The sequence below is a fragment of the Sciurus carolinensis genome, chromosome 11 (genome assembly GCF_902686445.1).
Source record: "Sciurus carolinensis chromosome 11, mSciCar1.2, whole genome shotgun sequence".
Taxonomy (NCBI): Eukaryota; Metazoa; Chordata; class Mammalia; order Rodentia; family Sciuridae; genus Sciurus; species Sciurus carolinensis.
In genome coordinates, this window is record NC_062223.1 from 19,298,360 (window position 1) to 19,320,520 (window position 22,161).

A 22,161-nucleotide genomic window follows, 5' to 3' on the forward strand; every position below is an offset into this window, starting at 1 on the left:
TGAAAGATTCTTACTTCTATTACCTGAACAACATTTTACTTAACACTATACAAACTTGTGAGTCCATACCTTGAACCAATTGTTCTTATGGTTGTGCAAACATCAATGACCTTATAATTTAGTATTATAATCTATTATATCTTTAAGCAATATGGTATAAATTATTTTTAATCATCAGTAACCTATTCAGATTACTATAGATCAAAATGCTTTTGTGTCTAGAATTTCTTTTAAAGAAGTAGATTTTTGAAATTTCCATAGTTAACCCAAGTCCATCTACATTTTTGAGAGGAAGTAAAGAATTTTCTAACACAACTACCACACCAGTAAAACTAATCCAATTCAGACAATTGGTTGTTGTTTTAAAAAGTATCTTAAGAATTACAGTCAGCAGTAGGGTGTGGAGGTGCACTCCTGTAACCTCAGGGGCTTGGGAAGATGAGGCAGGAGGATATCAAGTTCAAAGTCAGTCTCAGCAACATGGTGAAGCCTTAAGCAACTCAGCAAGAACCTGTCTATAAAAAAAAATTAAAAATAGGGCTGGGGAAGTGGTTCAGTAGTTGATCCCCTCTGAGTTTAGTCCATGGTACAAAAATAAATAAATAAATATGAGTGTGTCACCACCAATGCTGAATGGTAACATGGAGCGAAAGGTGATACCTGGAGGAATAACTTGGGAAAGGACCTTGAGCTTCATAATGGATTCTCTTTGTGCAATAAAAGATTGGAAAATTTCAGATGCAGAAGGAAAAGAAAGGAAGTGGAGAAGAAGAGCAAGAAAGGAGTCTGTATAATGACTTAAACTGGAAGAAGGTGTAAGAAGGGTAGTGGGAATTTTGCTCAGTCACTCCAGGATTATGAAGGCTTGAGGTTACAATACAAACCTTACTTTTCTCTTACCATCAATAGCTATGATTTTCTCCAAAGGACATTCCTATACTAAATGATTCAGTTGAAAGAATGTTTTCTTGTCTTTGAAGGTGTGTTGTGTAAATAGGCCTTTGGAAAGTACAGATTATAGGTACAACATTAAATAGTGTTTACTCGTTCAGATGATCATGTAATACACGTGAATCAAGTATGATGTGGTGTTTCAATTCAGGTACACATCAGGTCGTGACCAACTCATGGTAATTAGCTTATACATCACCTATATTTCATCACTTGTTTTTGGTACTGACATTCAAATTTCTCTCTCATAACAATTTTGAGATATTTAATACATGATATTAAAATAGTATAAATTATATTAATTATATTCACCTTTCTGTGCCATAGAATACCAGAATCAATTCCTCCTATGAAGCAATGTCATTTATGCATTGAGGGACTTCTGCACCTCCTTCCTTTTCATAATCTCTCCAGACTGGTAATCACTATTATACTCCCATCTGCTGCAGCCTGCATGGCTGTTAATTCAGATAACCAGATGAGGGGTGAGGAAGGGATAAAGAAAAGATTAACAAACATATAAGGAGAGAAAAAGTTGGAACCTGGTGGATCACTAAACCCTGGTAGGAGATAGTGACCAAGAGCCAGCTCAGCAAGTTTATTATGTAGATTTTATTATTAAAAAGATTATTGCAAAGATTTGGGCCTACTTTTTCTTCTATTAGGTGCAGGGTGTCTGGTATAACTCTTAGGTCCTTGATGCATTTTGAGTTGAGTTTTGTACAGGGTGAGAGATGGGGGTTTAATTTCATTTTGCTGCATATGGATTTTCAGTTTTCCCAGCACCATTTGTTGAAAAGGCTATCATTTCTTCATTGTATGTTTTTAGTACCTTTGTGTAGTATGAGATAACTGTATTTATGTGGGTTTGTCTCTGTGTGTTCTATTCTGTACCCTAGGTCTACCTGTCTATTTTGGTGCCAATAACATACCATTTTTTTACTGTTGCTCTGAAGTATAGTTGAAGGTCTGGTGTTGTGATGCCTCCTGCTTCACTCTTCTTGCTAAGGATTGTTTTCGCTACTCTTTGTCCCTTATTCTTCCGAATGAATTTCATGATTGCTTTCTCTGTTTCTATGAGGTTACATCATTGGGATTTTAGTTGGAATTGCATTTAATCTGTAAATAGCACTTTTGGTAGTATGGCCATTTTGACAGTATTAATTCTGCCAACACAAGAACATGGGAGATCTTTCCATCTTCTAAGGTTTTTTTTTAATTTCTTTCTTTAGTGTTCTGTAGTTTTCATTGTAGAGGTTTCTCACCTCTTTTGTTAGATTTACTCACAAATATTTGTTGATTCACAAATATTATATTTTCTTGGGGCTATTGTGAATGGGGTAGTTTTTCTAATTTCTTTTTCAGAGGATTCATCATGTGTGAATACAAATGCATTAGATTTATGGGTGTTTATTTTACATCCTGCTACTTTGCTGTATTCATTTACTAGTTATAGAGGTTTTCTGGTGGAATTTTTTGGATCTTCTAAATTTAGAGTCATGTTCTCAGCAAGTAATGACAGTTTGTGTTCTTCTTTTCCTATGTGTAACCCTTCAATTTCTTTCATCTGTCTAATTGCTCTGGCTAGAGTTTCAAGGACAATGTAGAATAGAAGTGGTGAAAGAGGGCATCTCTATCTTCTTCCAGTTTTTAGAGAGAATGTTTTCAGTTTTTGTCCATTTAGAATTACATTGAGATATGTTCCTACTATCCTTATTTTTTCTAGTGTTTTCAGTATGAAGAGGTGCTGTATTTTATCAAATACTTTTTCTGCATCTATTGAAATGATCTATTCTTAACTTTAAGTGTGTTGATGTGGTGTATTAGATTTATTGATTTCCAGATGTTGAACTAACCTTGCATCCCTGAGATGAAACCCACTTGATCATGGTGCACTATCTTTTTAATATGTTTTTGTATACAATTTGCCAGAATTCTGTTAAGAATTTTTGCATCTAGGACCGAACTTCCTTAACAAGATTCCCAAAGCACAAGAAATCAAAGCAGAAATCAAAAAATGATATAGATGAAAACTAAAAAGCTTTTTCTCAGCAAAGGAACAAAACAATTAGTAATGTGAAGAGAAAGCCTACAAAGTGGGGGAAAATCTTTACCACATCCACTTCAGATAGAGCACTAATCTCCAGAATTTATGAAGAACTCAAAAACTTTACAGCAAGATTACAGATAACTCAATCAATAAATGGGCTAAGGAAATGAGCAGACACTTCACAGAAGATTTACAAGCAATCAAAGATATATGAAAAAAATGTTCAATATCTCTAGTAATAAGAGAAATGCAAATCAAAACTATCCTAAGATTTCACCTCACCCCAATTAGAATGACTATTATCAAGAATACCAGGAACAATAAGTGTTGGTGAGGATGTTGGGAAAAAGGTACACTCATACATTGCTGGTGGGGTTAAATTGGTGCAACCACTCTGGAAAACAGTATGGAGATTCATTAGAAAATTTGGAATGGAACCACCATTTGACTCAGCTCTCCCACTCCGTGGCCTGTACACAAAGAACTTAAAATCAGCATACTACAGGGATATAGTCACAACAATGTGTATAGTAGCTCTATTCACAATAGCTAGATAGTGGAACCTAGATGCCCTTCAACAGATGAATGGATAAAGAAACTGTGGTATATATTAACAATTAAATATTATTCAGCCATAAAGAAGAATAAAATTATGGCTTTTGCAGGTAAGTGGATGGAACTGTAGAATATCATGCTAAGGGAAAGAAGCCAATCCCCAAAAACCAGAGGCTGAATGCTTTCCCTGATGAGTGGATGATGATACATAAGTGGGGTCGGGTGGTTGGTAAGTGAAGAATGCAGGGACTTTGGATTACACAGAGGGAAATGAAAGATGGTGGAAAGAGACAGACATCATTATCCTCTGTACATGTATGATTACATGAATGGTGTGAATCTAGTCGTGTACAATCATAGAAACAAAAAGTCGTACCTCATTCATGTAAAATGAATCAAAATGCAATCTGTAAAAAAAAAAAAAGATGATAAAAAATAAATAGGTGTACACACATACACAAAACAGACAAGAAACAAAATTTTGTGACTTTTTGTAAGTGGTGCTCCACAGTTAGGAAGCAATGTTACAGATGTTTATTGAAGCCTCTATTAGATTTACCTGTTAGAAATTAAAATAGAAAAACCTGTCAGATTTTTACATTATGATTTAAATATAAAGCAGGCCTACAGTTGAAAATGCCAGGTGTAAAACCTAACATCCAGGAAAAACATTGAAAGCAACTGTTTCGGGTGGCCACCTGTGCTGAGGACTAACAGATTTGTCCCCAACACCATCGTACCTTGTACATTTGGGATCTATGCAATTTCCTTCCAGTACTGTAGCATTAGAGAGGAGCCTGTTAATAAAATGGAGTGGAAAAGATAGCCAGCCAGGCCAGAAGTGACTTGGATTTAAATGTGACACTTTTTTCCTTTTGACTTGACCAATTCTCTGAAGACTTTGTAAATCTTGTATGTTTTGTAGGCCTTCACAATTTACATTTTAAATGCAAACCTAGGAAAGACAGAGATCTAACAGAAACTAAAAAGCAAAGAGGTCTGTTGTTTTATAACAATTTTTTCTTCTGTAAAATTATTTTCTTAAGATGTGTTGTGATAGTGCATGTTTATTCTGGAAACCCTGTTTTAGCAGTGATAACATTACTGGAGGCCTCAGATGGGGGCGGAAGAGGTGGTGTTGGTGGAGAACTTGTTGTTAACTGTTTACAACTTTAACAGTGTTTTTAAGGTCAGAAATCTTATCAGAAGTCCACCATTTGACACCTTCATGAGATGGGTGTAGACAATCACATACTAATGACAACAAAGTGAAATTCCTCACAGGGATTTTGTCAAGACCCTCAGATGCCTACTTAGCATGGTGTTGTTTACCAAGTTCTCCCAGAAACTTGGGTACCAGGGGCAAGTTTTGGTGACAAATTCTAAAAATCGTGACAACTGTGTCCTCTTTGATTGAAATATAGTCTTAAGCAAAACAACGTGCAGATCCCTTTCTTCAGATCCTAGCCGTCCCATGTTTTACACCAAGCTATAAAGTCACTCCTCATCTTCTTTTATCTGACACTCATCCTCAGGAGCATCCCAATTATCTGACAATTTGGAGAAGTTCCCCTGGGTCTAGTCTCTGTTCAGGAGCCAACTGCCATGACCTGCAAGGCCATTAATCCAGTTAACCAGAGGAGAGGCAGTAAGGGGATGAAGTAAAGACAAACAGACACACCAAGAGTGAAAACGCTGAGTCTTGGTGGATCACTAAACCCTGGTAGGAGATAGGGACCAAGAGCAGCTCAGCACTTTATTATACAGGTTTTATTACTAAAAGGAATTGTGAGGAAATTTCTTCAAAGAACTCAGAGTGAATGACAAATTTCTGTGCAGCCCAAATATAATTATCTGCTTGCACCCATAATTCTCTACACCTTCAGCATCTGGTGTCTGAACTTGAATTCAAGAACTGATAATTCCATGGCATGAATGGAACCTCCTTTTGAACAGGGCTCCACCATAGCAACTGGGCATTCTTATCAGCAGCTTGGTACTGAACGTTTCCAGAAGAGGTATCGCTTCTGTAGCTGGAAAGTTCAAGGATCATAATTCAGTCACTACTCCTGACACAAAACCCCTGTGAAATCAGATTTTTAGATTCCTCTTATGAGTGTTTGCATAAACTGCTTATTATTGGTGCCTGACTTCTTTCACCTAACATAATGTCCCAGGACTGATCACATTGTCACAAATGATAGGATTTCAAGCTTTGTTATGGCTAAACAGTATTTCCTCATGTAACTACATTTTCTCTATCCATTCAATTATTGATGAGCATTTCAGTAGATTCCATATCTTGGTAATTATGACTTGAACTTCAGTAAACAAAGGAGCACAGGTGTCTTTTCAACAGTTTGGTTTACTTTCCCCTCTATATGCAATGGGTAGTAGGATTTTTGGATTGCATGATAGTTTGTTTTTAATTTCATAAGCAGTTTCAATACTGTTTTCCACAAGGACGGAACTAATTTATATTACCATCAACACTGTATGGCAATAGTCTTTCTCAACAGGTTCACCAGCAGTTGATAATTGTTTGTCCTTTTGATAATAACTATTCCCACTAACATGTGGTGGTATCTCATTGTGATTTGGATTTGGATTTTCCTAATAATTAATGGCATTGAGCATCTTTTCATGTATCTTTTGGACACTTGTATTTCTTCTGAGAAATGTCTATGCAGATCTTTAGCCAACTTTTTCACTGGATTATTTTTATATTTCTGCTCTTAATTGGTTGAGTTCCTATATATTCAGGATATTAACCCTTGCAGAAGAATATCTTGCAAATATTTTCCCCATTCTATAGGTTGTTTTCTTCCTCGATGTATTGTTTCCTTTGTTCTACAGAGCTTTTTGGTTCAACGTAGTCTCATTTGTCAGGTGTAGTTTTATTGCCTCTTCCTTTGGGGACATGTCCAAAACACCTTTACCCATTACAATGTCCTGAAGTATCTGCCCTATGCATTTTTCTGATAATGGTGTGGCTTACCAAATGTGGACAACCTGAGGGAAAGCCTGAGGATTTCCAGGGAAAGAGGAATCAAACATAAAAGGCAAGAAAATCTTATTGGAAACGTTAAAATCCCTCAACATTTTTGAATTGTAAAAATTCTGATGTATGTCATTTAAAATCATATTTTCAGGATTATTAGTATAGTGGAGAAGCTATTAAACCTAGAGAGTCTTGGTATTTAAGCAAAGTATTGAGATATATGTTCATAGTCCTTCAAAACAATGAATTCCTTAAAAAAGTATTGTGTCCCTCTAGCCAATGTTTAGGTTTAAATTTGTAAAATGGAATTTACTAGTCTTCTGAATTTGGAGACATTTGATGGCTTGTGTTATACTTAAGTTTTTGAGAGGTTTTGATGTTTGCTCCACCTGAGATTTTTATACTTGTGATGCTTTATGTACAGAGCATCCTTCAATAATGGTATTAAGTCAGAGCTACTACTCTGCTACAGATATACTGTGAAGAACTTCTATGAATTCCTTTTCAAGTCTTCCTGAACTATCACAAGTATGCTCAGAAAGTACCTCACTTCATGAAAGTATGTTATATCTCCTATCTCCTCTAGTTCTCCAAAACACTAGGACTCACACAGGATATGCCATAGAACCTTCTGGGCACCAGGCACAACCTCAAAGATCAGGGGAGTTAATGGTATAATCTCCCCTTGACCAATAGGGAAATCAGAGCTGACCAACTACTTTCTTATCTTGTTTCATTAAATATTTGTGATTGGCAAGTGTACCTGCTTGGGTTGATGGAGTTGAATTCATCACATCTGAATGAAAAGTTTGACAAATATGTGAGTGTGTACCTATGCTTGTGCATGCATGCAGGACATTTGAATTAAATGAATTTTTGTTTATTCTTTATTTAAGCAAGGCTCTGTGTATGGTGCTTTTTGGCAAAAGTTTTATAGCTAAACAATATAGAAAGTGTAGCTGTAGGTAAACATTTGTGAGCTAAAATATTGAACACTAGTTGATAAGATAGCTACCAAATTTTAGGATGTCTAGTTTCATAAAACACATCAAAAGAAATGTTCTGGGGAGAATAAAACTCCCATCCAAAAAGTCCATGTTCTGATTTCCAGAACCTTTGAACATGTAACCTTGAATGGAAAAAGAAATTTGATGATGTGATAACACTAAGGATCTTGAGATTGGGGGTGGTCTCATGGATCACCTGTAATGTATAAAGCTGCTTCCCCACCCTTTCTGTTGCAGCCATTTTCCCGCCTCCCAAACACTTGTCAATCTGTGAACATCCTAGCTAGCTATTGGTTCATCAGTCAGCTTGCAAGTATCCTTCTCTGATATTGGTCCCCTGTTAGCCAGGTGGGGCTTTACTGTAGCTACCCTGCTATCTCTCCTCATCTTTCTCTCTTTCCTACTCACTTTCTCTATCCTCCTGGCTTTCACACTTTCTTGCGTGCACCCTTTCTAGTTCCCTTTCTTTCCTCTCATTTTCTCTCTTACCTTGCAGGGAGACACTCTGTTTGCTTAATAAACTCCCTTATGTAATTTCCCATGTCCGGCGTGGTTTCTGTGGGATTCCTTACAACCTACCTGGGTCAATCATAAAAAAGACCTTGAGGGTCATAGGACATGTGACCACAGAAATGGCAATAAAATAGCTGGCTGGAAGTAGAGCAGAGGTCAAAGGGAAACTTCAAGAAGCCAAAAAACTATGGAAACAATCCCCTTGAATTTTCTGCAGGAAGAGACTTCTGTAAACTAGAAACACATATGCAAAATAAATAAATAAAAATGTCCACAGTTAAAATCATTAAACTATTTCTACTGTTGTCCCTTGAGACCAGAAATAGTCATTAGTTGTGTATGTTTTTTTCTTTCACTTCTTCTCCTTTAAGATTAGATTTAGATGATGACTCATTGATCTGAGTCTCAGAGCTCCTAGATTTTGTTTATTTCTAATTACCCCCAAATTCTCATAAATTGCGCGGGCATCTGGAATTCCATCCAGTGCTTGAGAAAGATCCTCTGGAGGATGATTGCAAAGGCTCATCCTAAAAGGAATTGCCGCATGTTTTGCTCTGGAGCATAGTGTTTTTTCTGCTGTGTTTTTCTGATAATATATTACTCATTTCAGTCTGAACAGATTACTTAAGGGGATGAGGGGAATACAACAAAAATTCCAGAATATATTACCTACAATCTGAAAAACAATGGGTCTTTACCCCTAACAAAGTCAAAAATAATTTTGCAACCATGCAATGAGTCCCTGAAAGCCTCTGGAGAAAATAGTTATAGATCTGCCTTTGTCTCCAACAGGCTGGTTAAATTCTAATGATGGTTTTGTTTATGTGTGGTGGTGAGGTAAGAGAATAAGGTTTCACAACATTCCTTCCTTCCTACAAAGAATAGGTCACCCCTATAATAAACGTTGGTGCACAATGCCCTGTTCTGGAAAAAAGAGCTACATAAGACAAGGTAATCTATTCAGTAAAAAACATGGCCAAGAGAACCACTGCAACCGCTGCCCTCCTGTAGCCCTTAACTCAGCAATTTAGATATTAACCAGATGGACCTAGTAGAAATGGTCACATGAGATTACTTGTCTATCGCTTTAACCGCGAGAATAATGAGAATAGTCTTAGGTCACATAGAGTTTAGATATTAAGTAAATAAACATTGTATTAGCTCATCGATATAGTTAGATATTCTTAAAACAATTGTGATTAGGTAAGGATAATCTGTAAGGTTGCTGTTTTCTGCCTATGCTTTGGAAACTTCTTTAATATTAACCACAAGACTGCCATTATAGCCTGAAGATAAATGTATATAAACCCAGCCTTCCCCAGAATAAAGTGGGATTGATTGCACCAGAACTAGAGTCTGTGTCTTTCATTCTCCATCCATCGCCGACACTGTCTCCCCATACCCCATTTACCTGTGTGGAACCCATGGACTCCTGCTAGGGCTGGACCCCAGCAATAAATGCAGTTTCTTTCCAGATACTACATTTACATCAGGTTTCTGGTTCTTTCTCCTTTACTCCATTGTATATTGGTAACATTTTACTCATACAGAGATTTGGCCCATGGCCATATTAACCTCTTTTGTTGTTGTTCAGGGGAGCTCTTGAGAATATGTGACACTTGCAGAACAATAGGACAATGTCTTCTATGAGGGAGGGTATAATTTTATTTCATTCCCAATTACATTAAATGAAAGTATTAAAAGAAGTGATATTGAGTGTTATGGCTTCAACAAAAAGAAAATCAACTTTAAACAATAACGTTAGCATGAGGTAGAAAAATTGGTCATACATTTTTTTGGGTGAATGACAGAATTTTGCTTTTTGTACATGCACCCAATGAGAGAGATGAAAGAAGAAAATGCTTATGTTGACTTGTTTTGGTTTATTTTTCTATGTGTTCTTTCCCATGTGTACTAAATACATTTTGTTTAGTATATATCTTTTGCTAAAAATTTACTTTTTCTTTGATACACATTTATTACTAAAAACAAGATAAAATGATACCTCAAAGTTGAGAACTCAATGAACTAACTGCTGCACAAATAAAATATATCATCTTTAGTAATTCAACAAAGATGTCAGTGGCAAAGAGAGTAATCTCATATTGGACCCTTTCCCAAGAAATTATTTTCACAGACCTTCTAGTCCCCTGTTATAAGCCATCTCTTACTTAGAAATCTTAAGAACTCCTTGGTATCTCCCATTTTAATTTATTATGTCCTTCTTTTATAATTATTATCTAGTTTTTTGTTGTTGTTGTTGTTGTTTTTGAGGAAAAGAAAAAAGAAGTTTTATTGCTTTGCTAGCAAAGGAGAAGCACAGTGGACTTCTGTTCCAGAGACTGTGATTCTCCTATAATTATTATCTATTACATGCATAGGATTTTCTCTAGTTTCAGAGTAATTAAAGTTGGAATGAGGACAATTTAAATTTGTCCTACTGAAATAAGTGGAGTTTCTAATCACTTACTGCTGTTTTGGAAAAGAGAAGAGATTTCAGGAGGAAACAAAAACCAGTAAGATAGTTGTAGTTTTAAATTTACATTGGTTTGAACTATTTGCATGGACTATGCAGGAATCCCTTCAAAACATCTTTTACATCTTTATTCCTTAGACTATAAATTACAGGGTTTAGCATGGGTATCACTAGGGTGTAGAAAACTGAAGCCATTTTGTCCGTGCTTAATGAGTGGTTGGTCCTTGGTTGCAAATACATGAAAAGGAGCGTCCCATAGAACACAGTGACGGCCACCATGTGGAAGCACAGGTGGAAAAGGCTTTTTGTCGTCCCTGGGAGGAACGTATTCTCAAAATGGCAAGGACAATGTTGAAGTAGGATATGAGAATGATAATCATGGAGAAAAACAAATTTGTCCCTGAAAAGATAAACACCACTGTTTCTGGTATGTATGTATCAGAGCAGGACAGGGCTAACAAAGGGACGTTGTCACAGTAAAAATGGTTGATTTTGTTGGACGAGCAGTAAGACACAGAGAACACACAAGGCGTAACCACAATAGCTGTACAAAAGCCATAGACGTAGGTGAGGGACACCAGCAGAAGGCAGATCCTGCGAGATACCACCACCATGTAGAGCAGGAGGTTGCAAATGGCCACATAGCGGTCATAGGCCATCACTGCCAGCATGAAGATCTCAGCCACAATGAAAACCAGGAATCCTCCCAGTTGGGTGGCACATTCATAGAAGGAGGTGGTTTTCTTACTTACTAAGAAGTTGACCAGCATTTTAGGGGCAATGACCGTAGAGTTGCCAAGATTGATGACAGTCAGATGTCGGAGGAAAAAGTACATGGGGGTCTGAAGCTGAGAGTCGACACTGGTGAGGGTGATGATGCCCAGGTTCCCTGTCACAGTCAACCCATAGATGAGCAGGAAGAGCAGGAATAGGGGGATCTGCAGCTCTGGGCGGTCCGAGACTCCCATGAGAACAAACTCAGTCACGTGGGTGAGATTCCCAGAAACCATTTATATTGTTGTGTTTGTCTTTTAATGAGGAAAATTGGAAAGATATCAAAGTCACTTTCTCTGTTACGTGCTAGGTTTTTAAGTGCATCATTTAAAATCGGTTTATTTTGATTGACAAACTTTTAAAATGTTTCAATACTTAATTGCTTTTCTCCCCTTCTTTTCACAAATCATGGAAACAGAAACCCACCAGAGATAATTGGGTTTCTTAGATATGTTTGGATAATAAATTTATTTGTTCATTGTGTGTGTATGTATGTATATATTTGTGTATATATATATATACACATAAATATATATATATATATATACAAAAAATATATATATATATACACACACCAGGGATTGAGCCCAGGGGTGCTTAAGCACCAAAATACATATATAAATATATAAGTGTGTGTGTATATATATATATATATATATATATATATATATTTTTTTTTTTTTTTTTTAATTTGCAGGCAGCATCTCTCTAAGATGCATAGGGCTTCACTGAGTTGATTAGGCTGGATTTGAAATTGCAATTCTCTTGCCTCAGTCTCCTGAGTCGCTGGGATTATTATAATGCAAATATCAGTCATATAGGCACCAAACTTGATGAATATACATATGTGTGTGTATATGTATGCCCACACCTATGTGTTTTCCCAGAGTGCTCTTTAAGAAATCAATGAACAGGCGTTACTTCCAGTTATCTTTCCTTGGCTTCTACAGGTGTCCTTTTTGGGCTATTTTTATCATCAGTCAACCTGGAGAATTTCAATATTTTCCTTTCTCCTTATAAATTGCAGCATCACTTTTTTTCAGCTGCCTGCAAACAGGCCTGAACCTCAATATTTCTTTTTTACAAAAAGTTTTATTCTATTACTTCTACTTTTAAAGTATCAAGCCCTTTTCAATATATTGGAGGAGAAGGTGTTCCACATGAGAACTGCTCCACTATGCACAGAGCACTGTTAACTGAAATTGCACACCTAACAAAGTCCATAATCTGAGTTGTCTCCTAACGTTCTTGAACCTTTCCCTCCTCCTCACTTCCTTCTCTCTATTTTCAGCCCTGTGGACAACTTCAGGCATTTGTAATGCTCAGAAATGTTTGAATAAATTCACATCCAGAAGTCACTTACAGAGCACAAACTTTCCTATGAATTTCAACACAAAATTTGCAAAACACGCTGATTTTACTACTATTTGGTCATACACTGACAATCTCTTTAACATCTAAAGACTAAATATTTAAAAATTATTACTCACTTTTCCGTTATATACACTATATACACAGCAAATCAAAATGCATAAAACATATAGAAACCTGATGTCTGAAAATGTCCAAGTACGGACACACTAACAAATTACCTTTTGCAACTCCCTCCCTCCCACCTGCTCCACATCACTGAACAAGTACAACAGTACTGTACTGCTCACAGAGGTGGTTCAATTATTCCATTCCCCAAAGACCATATCTCATATGAATTTTAGCAAAAAGATACTTACAAGTGATACTTTACTAACTCTAATGTCCTTACCTATTGCTAATTCCTTCCTCTACTGAAATATGACTGATAAATACATGGTTGCTTTACAGTAGCGGTGAGTACACCTGCTGAAATAGTTCCTATAGGACAGCACCAGTTTTCTCGTTTTTTTCCCCGTCCCTCCAGTCTTATTTGACTTAGCATTTGTGCTTGAGTTAGTTTAATTTTCTGTATTCTTTTCAAATTACTCATTAGTACAAATATTTCATACGTCTACTACTACAATAAAGTCATAGTAACAAAAAGTTTCAAAATATATAAGTAAAGTTAGTCATCTTAATGTCCTATTTTATTTCCAAATGTGACAAAATATGAACTAGGAATTATAATATGAATTATTAATTAACTTCTCAGATAATTTTTAAAATTATAGCCCATTGCTTTCTACCACAGAATGATTTCTTTTTTCACTGAGAATCAAACTCAGGACTTTATTCATGCTACATGAGTACTCTACCACTGAGCTATATCCCAAGTCCAAGGAATTTGTTACAAACTTATTTAGACATGTATTGTATTTGGGATAAATACTGAATGACCTCATGTCTCCCAGTGCCCACTGTGAACACAGAGATTGATTATTGGCACCAGGGAATATTTCCATTTTCTATCATGAGCAAAGCACAGATTCAAAAGAAGAAAGTTTATTTGTTCCTCTGCATACTCAAGCACTCTAATCTATCAATAGAGAAGTTAGACATAATTATTTAAGTTCTATCACCATATCTGCCACTGAGCAATCTGTAGGCAGACAGTTGAGTCACTTGGAAAGAAAATACACCGTTTCAGTCTAGAGTCTAATTTGAATGTCAACATTTCAAAGTAGTTGGACCTTATATTTAGACTAAGTGATAAGTAAAATATTTGATGTAACCTACCTGTGCAGAGAGCGCTGGTGAAGCCCCCAAATCAAGGTTGCTTTGGAGCATGATGAAGACTTACGAGGGTCCGGTGTCTCTGAAGACCTTCCCCCTCAATTATGTTTTCTGCTGGGTTCAAATCCCTGGACATGAGAAATACATCTCTCAAATAAAGGCTTGATTCCAGAGGGAAAGCAACAAATAGAATGCTCATTAGTCAGGTAGGAATGAAAGATGAAGATCATGGCTTCCCTTAAGCAATCAAACTGGGTAACAAAAGGTGCAGTAATGACATCAATTTCTTTCTCCTTCTCTTGAACTGTACCCCTGCACCCTGTGTTAACTGGGAAGTGCTGCTGCTGGTCCTGGAATGAATAAAATTCAACAGTTAGAAAGCACAGAACTGTGGCACTAATGATCATATGTGAATATAGGAAGTAGAACTGAATATAAGCCGCCATTTTTATTTCAAGAGTAACTCCCCCATGAAGGTAAACTTGAAAACTAGATGATATGCAAAATAAATTCAAAATGTTAATTATTTTAAATAGACCCAATACCAATTTTCTTGAAATTTTTAAGATACCCCTCATATACCTGGTCTCATTTCTAGTTTTTAATTAAATAATTAGGATGGAAAAATATTTTTTTCTTCCAAGTTAGCAATGTTCCCTCAAAGCATGTTATCTGTTGTAATTTAAATCCTTACAACATTTTTATATTTCTTATTGTGTGAAATTTTTTATACTATGAACAAAATAAGTGAAAAAGTCATGTCAGTTCACCTATTATCAGTCTCTAAAAAAATACTCAGTAAAGAGATATTCAAAATATTTTTGTTGACTAACTGATGCAATACATAATGGAGTAAAGGAATAAATAAAATATCTATTCTAAAATTCTGCTCCAATATGCATGTTTTATTCCCCATAGGATAACAAAAATGTAAATGTGTTTTTAACTTTGCATAAACAGTATTCATTTTCATGTCATTATCTATATTATTTTCTCCTTTTTGGTAGAACAAGAGTGGTCTCTCTTCTTCTTGGTATTTTTTAAAAATATATATATGTGTGTGTGTGAGTGTGTGTGTATACACATATACATATACATATATATGTATATATATATATATATTCACTCAGAATCTCAAAAAGAAATCACATACTATCATGTGCACTTCCTCACTATTCAAAATGTCCAAGATGTAGATAAAACCTAAAGTCCATAGATGGATGACTAGATGCAGAAAATGTGACATGTTCAGAAATGAAATATTACTTAGCTTTAAAAGATAAAGGTAACTTGCAATATTTCACAATGTGGATGGATAAACCATGAAGACATCTATCTTAGTGAAATAAGCTGGTCAGAAAAGGACCAAATTACACCATTCCACTTTTATAAGTATCTGAAACAGTCATTCTCATAAAATCAGTAACTAAAATGGTGGTGTCTAGGGACTAGGGAAAGGAGATACATATCAAAAGGTACAAAGATTTTTGTTTTTTGTGGGGGAGCGGACCAGTGGTTGAAACTCAGGGACCCTAGACCACTGAGCCACATCTCCAGTCCTATTTTGTATTTTATTTAGAAACAGGATCTCACTGAGTTCCTTAGTGTCTTGCTTTTGCTGAGACTGACTTTGAACTCGAGATCCTCCTGCCTCAGGCTCCCAAATCACTGGGATTGCAAGTGTGCACTGCCGTGTCTGGCTAGTTACAAAGTTTTAGTTGTGGAAAATTAATAAGTTGTGGAGACCTAGTGTCCAATATTGTGCATACAATTAATATTCTATTGTACACTTAAAAGTTTAAGGGTGTGTATTGCATGATAATTTTTTCACTACAATAAAATAAAAAATTTAGAAAAGTAGTGAAATAAGTAGTATTAGAAATAAGTATGTATGACTATTTAAACTAAAATATTCAAAGTAAAAGATGCCATGCAAAATAAGCTAAAATTTAGTATGACTTCATTTTTATAAACTACCTAAAAAATACAAATCCACACCAACGAAACAAATTTTGTAGTACCCAGGGCACAGAAAGGAGGAAAATTTGGAGAAAAATTAGTGGATATCTAGGAGTGATGATGATGTTGTAAAACTGTAGAGAAGTGTTGATTGAACAAACTATGGATATAATTGCTGCTAAATGGTTGTATTTAAGATAGTTAATAATATATTATGTGAATATTATCTCAATTTAAAAAGTGAATTTAGAAAAATTCAATAATCAGATTACAGATCAATTTGTTCTGCGCTTTTAAAATGAAGTTTATTATTGAACTGTAACACTTGTATACATGCCTAAATAAATTTTGTTATTCTATATAATAAAATAGATTTTCATTTAGTTTATGATGTCTTTTGGCTTGTGGAAGATTTGCATTTCTCTGTCAAATATTAACATTGCTAAATGTTTTCCTGAATTAAACCATACTTGATCTTCATAATGAATTTTAAATAGAAATAAAATTGAGTACATATTCACATTAGTGTTTGATTTACTATAATCATTAAAATTGCATTTTATGAAATTGAAACTTAACACACTATTTCCTCTTCCTTTTAATACTTGCCCTGACCCTTACAAGTTATTAGCATTACCTGAGGAAAGTTCCAACTGCAATGTGTCATTTATGTGGAGGTTGTCATTGGCAACTTCACATTTACGTACTCATTAAAATTACGTAGTATGGCCAGGCACACATGCCTGTAATCCCAGCAACTCCAGAGACTGAGGCAGGAGGATTAAGTTCTGGGTCTGTCTCAGCAAGAATCTTAGCTAAAATATCAGGAACTTAGTGAGACCCCTTATCCCAAAATAAAAAATAAGTTGAGTGTCCCTCTGTTCAAGCCCTAGCAAAAAAAAACAAAAAAACAAAAAAAAACAAAAATAGAATATGATTTTGCACATTTTAAGTTAATTTTTAAAACACTGAATGTCTGTCTAGTAGTGAAAATTTATTTCTTCTCTCAGATATGTATTTTGAACTTTTCCAAGTCATTCTATTTGGATATTAATTGTTCCTGGTTTTTCTGGATCTAGAAATACATTACATGTCTGCAAATTGTCTAACAATTTTGCACTCCCACTAGGAGAGTGGGAACGCTTTCCTTAATCCATCTCCCATCATTCTTTGGTTTTCCTTACTGTATACTTTTGTCAATTTTATGAGTTTGTAAAAGTATTTTATGTGCATTTATATTTACACATTATTACTAAACTATATGCATAAGTCATAAGATACTATCATTTTGTGATTTTTCTGTGCATATACATTGTTTCTATGGATCTTAGCTCTATTGTTTATTAATCCAACAAATGAGCAATAGTACCTATTTTCCCTAGTCCATAGCTTCCTCTATCATTATATTTGCTATTATTTTTGTGCAAACTTCAGAAACTTTAAATTGCAAAATGTATCAATCTTTGTGATTTTCATTTGTGTTTAAGGATCTTTTCCATGCTCTGAATGATACACACACACACACACACAAACACACAAGAGAGAGAGAGAAAAGGGAGAGAGAGAGAGAAGCACAATTTGTTTGTCCTTGTTTGCATGTCCTGCATAAGCATGGATAACATGTATCAGTAACCATGATTTAATTCTGACATTTGAAGAGGGAACTGTGTGAGATGTTCTGAATAGGAACCCGCCAAACAAAAGCAGAGACACTGTGGAAGGAATTGATGATAAGAAATATTCTGTTTATGTATTTTTTCATGTATTAGTTGAACATAATAACATTTTATGGATATCCTTGAAAAATTGTTTCATAAGGGGATTTTCCTGTTCAAATTAAAGAATAATGTTTCCCCTTCAGGAAGAAAGTAGAATTAAAAAAAAAATAAAAATGATAAATGAAAAAGAAGGAAATGAGAGAGAATACTAACAGTCTTAGAAACTTTCATTTCAACATTAGGTGGTCAAGGGCTAGGGAGATAGTTCAGCTGGTAGAGTGCTTGCCTCGCAAGCACAAGACCCTGAGTTCAATCCCCAGTACCGCAAAAAAAGAAAAAAAAAATTAGTTGGTCAGTTTATGTACACTGGAACTTATAAAAAATTTCCACATCTATTGAAATGTGATAGACATGCATTCTTTTTTAGTCTCTTATTAAGGTGAATGACATTATGATATTTGAATGTTAAAGTAATATAAATTTGCTTAAATATGATTTTTTACTGTTTTTACACATCACTAGATTTGTCAGCTAACATTTTATTTGAAATTTTTGCACGTATTATTTCTTCATTGACCTTTGATAGTCAAGGAATATGCCTCCAAAAGTTTGAAAATACAACATTTCTTCAGGATTCTGGAAGAATCTGTAGAAATAGTTATTCCTTTCTTCCTTAGCAATTAATAGAACTCACCATTCAGGCCAACTGGACCTAATCTTAAGGTGGTGGTAAAGTTATTTTCAGTATAAATTTCCATTTCAAGAGTCTTAATTAATTTTTTCTCATTTATATCTTGGTATCCATATAAATGAAAAACACAATATACTGCTTTTTATTATTTTAACTTCAAGTACAGATTGCTTTTATAAAGACATTCTAAATATCATGACAATTTTTGTATACTTCTTATTCTAAACTGCATTGAGCTTCCTGAATCATTATTGTACAAATGGTTGAACATTGTTGACACAAACTACCTTAGTAAAGGTTTTACCAGATTACAATTCCTGATTTTTAAAACTATATTTTATGGAAAAATATGTAACTGTCTGATATATCTTATACATCTACTTACCAATGAAAAACAGAGTAACTTTCAGAATGAATAAAATATTTTACCAAAATTTAAACCTCAATACATTTTGTTCTGTTTTTGATTTATCATTTGAGGGATTATGAAAAGTTACACTAAGGTCTGGGGATTCAACTCAGTGATAGAGTGCTTGCCAAGCATTCAAGAATACCTGGGTTTGACCCCCAGTACAGAAAAAAAAAAAAAACAAAAAACAAAAAACAAAGTCACACAAAAGTCACACAAAATTTGTAATAAAAGTGAAATAATGTTTTAAATTAATTTGGAGTGTTTTTTCAAGTATAGCTATTAGAAATATGTATCTCATACACTTTATTCACTGAATTAATTTTGGAAACATAACATAATTTAAAATAGTGAACACGAATATGAGGAAACAATCAGTCCATACGTAGCATAAAGTGCCATGAAAACAAATCAATGAAAATAATGAAAAAGTGTTCCAGATTTTAGAGAGGTTTACAATGAATTAGGTCCTGAAAATGACCAGTACTACTATCAATACAGAGCATAATCCAATCTTATTAGAAGTACTTAGGGGGGTAGGGAAAAATAGAGGTACTTTGGATTAGGCTGGGGGAGTGAAGGAAGGTGAGGGGGCATAGGATTAGAAAGGATAGTAGAATGAATCAGACATTATTACCCAGTGCACATATATGATTACATGACCTGTGTGATTCTACATCATGTACCACCAGAAGAATGAGAAGGTATACTCCATTTATTTTTGAACTGTCAAAATGCATTCTACTGTCATGTATAACTAATTAGAACAAAGGGAAAAAAAGAAAAAAAAAAAGCAATAAAGCATAGAGCAAATTGTAGGATTACCTGTTTGATTTTTCCCAGGCAGAAAATCAAATCAACTCAAAGAATGGATCCTAAGTGACATATGGATCAAATGTGAGGAATGTCAGTCACAAGAAACAGCAGCAGACTTACTTTGTCATAAGAGTAAGCATATAACGAAAGAAAAATACAAGTAAAGTGTGACTTCAACAAAAATTTTTCTTTTACTTTACAGAGGTAAGGAAGAGTAAATAGGCATTAGGAATTATTTGCCATCAGAAATCAGTATCAACTCAGTAAGAAAAGTCAAAGGGCAAAAGTCTGGAAACTTCTTTGTCAGAACTCAAGAAATCTCTCTCAATGTGAGTATTCACTCACATATACAACATGCACTGAAATAGAATCAGATGCTGTACTGAAGTCATGAGCTATTGATATTCAAATACAAATCATTAAAAAGACTGTGTTAGATTTAGACAAAAGTAAAGAAACTGTCAGGAAAAGAGTAAGACCCTAAGATGCCCCTGTGGATTATGGAATTTGAGCACATACATATGACTGATTTCAACAAATAACCATGTTATGCTGAACCTCCCAATTCTACAACCAACCCTGATTTTAACATAATCCATAGAAATGTATGAAGCACTGTATAGAGGGAAAAAAGGGGAGAGGGGTGGGGGGAAGGGAAAAATGGCAGAATGAATCAAACAACATTGCCCTGTGTAAATTTATGATTACACGAATGGTATGCCTTTACTCCATGTGCAGAGAATCAAAATGTATCCCATTTGTTTACAATAAAAAAAAAGAAAAAAAAAGAAATGTATGAAGCATAAAACACATGGAATGTGCTTACCCCCCCCCAAAAAAAAAAGAAAAGCCAAATACACATGGAGATGCTGCAAATTTTACTGTAATAGTTGAGAATGTTGCAGAAACCACTAAGCTGCCCAGCAGTGCCTACTCTTCTTCCTCACTCCCATTCAGCAAACAACTCTGTAAATGCCCTTTTTGTCTTTAAATCTGAAGACCATACTATGGTACATTTTTTCAAGCATCACATTCAACCCTATGTACATGTATGATTATGCAAATGGTATGAATCTACATCATGTACAACCATAGAAACGAAATGATGTACCCCATTTGTGTACAATGAATCAAAATGCCTGACTATAAAAAATAAATAAATAAATAAATAAAATAATTAAAAATATAAGTCATAAAATGTAACAGCATGTAATTCTATGATAAAACTAGAATAAAAATATGGGTACTACAAGAAAAAGAAAATTAAAAAACTTCCAACTGGTAAAAGAAAAAAAAAAAAAGATTCAGTTTTTGTCCCCAAAGAAAAATCTTTTAAATATTTTGTTTCACTGAATTTTATGGCATTCTGATGTCTGACTATTACTAAGACAGCCAGTGTTTTAATATGTTGAACTCATTTGTACTTGCTACAGGTTCTAGAGGAAACAACATGTTAACATTCAAATCTTATTTGATGGGTCATAAGGTTTATGAACTTTAGTAAAAAAATATGTATTTTTTTCCATGTCCTCTGAAGAACATACTTTACATCTTTGTTTCTCAGGCTATAAATCAAGGGATTTAACATGGGGATGACCATAGTATAAAATATGGAAGCCACTTTATCAGTGTCCAAGGAGTGGTTGGACTTGGGCTGCACATACATAAATATCAAAGTCCCATAGAACACAGTGACCGCTGTCAGGTGGGATCCGCAGGTGGAGAAAGCCTTGCGCCTGCCCTCAGCTGACTTCATCCTGAGAATGGCTTTAATCAAATTAAAAGCTGCTAAAAACAGTTTCATCACTTCAATCTCATGTGTGTTTGAGGAGAGCAAAGATAACAAGGGGAGACTGTCACAGTAGAAATGACTGATGACATTGTAGCCACAGAAGGGCAAAGTAAAAATCTTGGTGGTGATTAGAAGTGACACAATTGTGCAGTAGAGATAGGGGATTGCCACCAGAACCCAACATACCTTCTGTGACATGATGACAGTGTAGAGGAGAGGGTTACAGATGGCCACATAGCGATCAAAGGCCATTGCAGAGAGAATAAATAGCTCACAAGCAATGAACACAAGAAAGCAAGCAAGCTGTGCAGCACAAAAATAATAGGAGATTGTATTTTGATCCAGAACAAAATTTGCTAACATTTTGGGACCCACAGCTGTAGAATAACCCAGATCTGTAATAGCCAGGTGCCTCAAGAAAAAGTACATGGGTGTTTGCAGGCTGTGTCCACCTTGGTGAGGATGATCATGCCCAAGTTTCCCACCAGTGTGCTCATGTAGATGATGAGGAAGAGCCCAAACAGTGGAGCCTGCAGCTCAGGGCACGAAGTGATGCCCTTCAGAATGAACTCACGTACCACTGTGAGGTTGTATTTCTCCATCCAAGTTTATCACAAAACCTGTTCTGGACAGAGACATCCTCAGAGTCAATAGATTTCAAATATTATCACCTGGGGACTCTATTAAGCAAGGTTGATGTAAATAAGATAGATGGAATGTTTTCCATTTAAAATTTTTGAAAATAAATTCACCTTCCTTAAAAGAGAAAGATAAATAGTGTTAGAGACAGAGGTGCATCAGTG

General features: G+C 35.1%; 2 pseudogenes; both read right to left on the bottom strand.

The window, feature by feature from the left end:
* Positions 1–10,631: 10,631 nt before the first annotated feature.
* Positions 10,632–11,563, bottom strand: LOC124960298 (olfactory receptor 8J3-like; annotated as a pseudogene).
* A 9,456-nt stretch (positions 11,564–21,019) lies between these two features.
* Positions 21,020–21,960, bottom strand: LOC124959116 (olfactory receptor 8K3-like; annotated as a pseudogene).
* Positions 21,961–22,161: the final 201 nt, after the last annotated feature.